The 3,679-nt window shown below is 43.7% G+C and overlaps 1 non-coding gene across 1 annotated transcript; it reads right to left on the bottom strand.

The window, feature by feature from the left end:
• Nucleotides 1–3,280: 3,280 nt before the first annotated feature.
• LOC119469700 lies at nt 3,281–3,386 on the bottom strand. Its single transcript, XR_005198537.1, has one exon. It is a non-coding gene; the product is annotated as a U6 spliceosomal RNA (small nuclear RNA).
• Nucleotides 3,387–3,679: the final 293 nt, after the last annotated feature.

The following is a 3,679-nucleotide window of genomic DNA, read 5'->3' as shown; positions in this document are numbered from 1 at the left end:
CTAATTGGCTCAAAATAGGTAACTTAAAAAAAAATATTGTTACTGCTGGGCTTGGTGGCTCATGCCTGTAATCCCAGCACTTTGGGAGGCCGAGGCAGGTGGATCACCTCACATCAGGAGTTCAAGACCTGTCTGTGAAACCCTGCCTCTAAAAAAATAAAATAAATAAAATAAAAAAATATTGCTACTATCAAAATCCCAGCAATCTTGTTGGTCAAAATTATCAAGCTGACCAGGTGCAGTGGCTCCTACCTGTAATTCCAGCTCTTTGGGAGGCCGAGGTGAGTGGATCTATTGAGCTAGGAGTTCGAGACCAGCCTGGGCAACAAGGCGAAACCCCATCTTTACAAAATATACAAAATTAGCTGGGTGTAGTTGCTCATGCTTGTAGCCCAGCTATTTGGGGAGCTGAGGCAGGAGGATCACTTGAGCCTGGGAAGTCAAAAGTGAAGTGCACTCTAGCATAACACCACTGCACTCCGACCAGGTGACACAGTGAGACCCTGTCTCTGGAAAAAACTTTTGAAGCTGATCTCAAAATTCATATGGAAACTCTATAGACCTAGAATAGCCCAAGCATTCTTGAAAAAGAACAAATTTGGAGGCCTCATACAACAAAGCTACAGTAATCAAGATGTGTGGTATTGGCATATACTCATATTATGGTCAATTGATTTTCTTTTCTTTTCTTTCTTTTTTTTGAGACAGAGTCTTGTTCTGTGGCCCAGGCTGGAGTGCAATAGCCCCATCTCAGCTCACTGCAACCTCCGCCTCCTGGGTTCAAGTGAGTCTCCTGCCTCAGCCTCCCGAGTAGCTGGGATTACAGGCACTTGCCACCACACCCTGCTAATTTTTGCATTTTTAGTAGAGATGAGGTTTCACCAGGTTGGCCAGGTTGGTTTCAAACTCCTGACCTCAGGTGATCCACCCACCTTGGTCTCTTTAAGTACTGGGATTACAGGTATGAGCCACCCCACCCGCCCAGTTGGTTTTCAACAAAATAGATCACAGACCTAAGTGTAAGAGCTACAGGTATAAAACTGGCAGAGGATGAGTTTTCTACTTTTTTTTTTTGAGATGGAGTTTTGGTCTTGTCACCTAGGCTGGAGTGCAATGGCGCGATCTTGGCTCACTGCAACCTCTGCCTCCCAGGTTCAAGCGATTCTCCTGTCTCAGCCTCCCAAGTAGCTGAGATTACAAATGCCTGCCACCACACCTGACTAATTTTTTGTATTTTTAGTAGAGACGGGTTTTTACCATGTTGGCCAGGCTGGTCTCGAACTCCTGACCTCAGGTGAACCACCTGCCTTGGCCTCCCAAAGTGATGGGATTACAGGCATGAGCCACCTGAGCTTGGCCGCTAACTTTCTATAGAAGAAAACACAGGAGTAAATCTTCATTATTGTGTGTTATGCAATGGTTTCTTAGATATAACATGAAAAGCACACGCAAAAAACCTGAAAATAGGTAATTGAATTTTATCCAAATCAGACACTTATACTTCAAAGGACACCATCAAGTAAGTGGAAGACAACCCACAGAATGGGAGAAAATATTTGCAAATCACATAGAATAATATATCCATAATATAAGAGCTCCATCTATAATATAAGAACTCTTATGACTTAATAAAAAGGCAACTCAATTTAAAAATGGGCAAAAGATCCCAGCACAGCGTTCGAGCTAAAAATAAATAAATAAATAAATAGGCAAAAGAGTCAGGTGCAGTGACTCACACTTGCAATCCCAGCACTTTGTGAGGCTGAGGCAGGAGGATCACTTATGCCCAGGAGTTTGAGATCAGCACGGGTAACATAATGAGACCTTGTCTCTACGATAAATTAAAAAAATTAGCCAAACATGGTGGCGGGCACTGTGGTCCCAGCTATTTGGGAGCCTGCGGTGGGAGAATCACCTGGGCCTGGGAGGTTGAGGCTTCAGTGAGCCGTGATTACACCACTGAACTCCAGCCCCGGCAACAGAGTAACGCCCTAACTCAAAAAAAAAAAAAAAAAGGCAAAATATTTGACTAGGCATTTCTCCAAAGTAGTTACACAAATGGCCAATTAAGCACGTGAAAAGATGCTTAACATTATTAGTCATCTAGAAAATGCAAATAAAAATCAGAATGAAATACCACTTCATACCCACTAGAATGGCTAAAATCAAAAGAACTGACAATGATATGTGTTGGACAGGATCTGGAAAAACTGGGATTCTTTGTTTGTTTGTTTTTTGAAGTTCAAAGAACTCATTTATTTTTACTCATAGAAAGTACAACTATTGCTGGGCGTGGTGGCTCACATCTGTAATCCCAGCACTTTGGGAGGCCAAGGCAGGTGGATCATGCGGTCAAGAGATCGAGACCATTCTGGCCACATGGTGAAACTCTGTCTCTACTAAAAACACAAAAAGTAGCTGGGCGTGGTGGTGCGTGCCTGTAATTCCTGCTACTCAAGGCCAGAGAATCGCTTGAACCCAGGAGGCGGAGTTTGTAGTGAGCCAAGATTGAGCCACAGCACTCCCACCTGGTGACAGGGTGAGATTCTGTCTCAAAAAAAAAGTATTAGCCTGGCATGGTGGCTTAAGCTTGTAATCCCAGCACTTTGGGAGGCTGAGGCAAGTGGATCACCTGAGGTCAGGAATTTGAGAACGGCCTGGTTAACATGGTGAAATCTCATCTCTACTAAAATACAAAATTAGCTGGGCACATGCCTGTAATCCCAGCTACTTGGGAGGCTGAGACAGGAGAATTGCTTGAATCTGGGAGGCAGAGGTTGCAGTGAGCCATGATCACACCACTGCACTCAAGCCGGGGCGACCGAGAACTCCGTCTCAAAAAAAAAAAAAAAAAAAAAGAAAGTACAAGTATTGATGATCTGTGGTTTTTATTTAAGTTTTGGGGTATATGTACTGGATGTGCAGGTTTGTTACACAGGTAAATCTATGCCATAGTGGTTTGCTGCACCTATCAACTCATCACCTAGGTATTAAACTCAGCATGCAGTAGCTATTTTTCCTAATGCTCTCCCACCCCCCACATACCCCAACGACAGTCCCCAGGGTGTGTTGTTCCTCTCCCTGTGTCCATGTGTTCTTATTATTCAGTTCCCACTTATAAGTGAGAATATGCAGTGTCTGGTTTTCTGTTCCTGTGTTAGTTTGCTGAGGATAATGGCTTCTAGCTTCATGCATGTCCCTGCAAAGGACATGATCCCATTTCTTTTTATGGCTGCATAGTATTCCACAGTGTAGATGTCTCACATTTTCCTTATCCAGTAAAAATATGGAACATTTTATGAATTTCCATGTCATCCGTGCACAGGGACCATGCTAATCTCCACATCATTCCAATGTTAATATATGTATTCCTGAAGCGAGCATAAAAAACTGGTATTCTTTTTCTTTTATTTGAGACAGACTCTCACTCTGTCACCCAGGCTGGAGTGCAGTGGTGCAGTCTCAGCTCACAGTAACCTCCGTCTCCTGGGTTCAAGCAGTTCTCCTGTCTCAGACTCTGGAGTAGCTGGGACTACAGGCACACACCACCATGGCTAATTTTTTGTGTTTTAGTAGAGACAAGGTTTTACCATGTTGCCCAGACTAGTCTTGAACTCCTGAGCTCAGGCAATCTGTCCGCCTTGGCCTCTCAAAGTGCTGGAATTATAGGCGTGAGTCA

This window comes from Cebus imitator, unplaced genomic scaffold, assembly GCF_001604975.1.
Source record: "Cebus imitator isolate Cc_AM_T3 unplaced genomic scaffold, Cebus_imitator-1.0 Scaffold776, whole genome shotgun sequence".
NCBI lineage: Eukaryota > Metazoa > Chordata > Mammalia > Primates > Cebidae > Cebus > Cebus imitator.
This window is presented reverse-complemented; position numbering and strand designations above follow the sequence as displayed.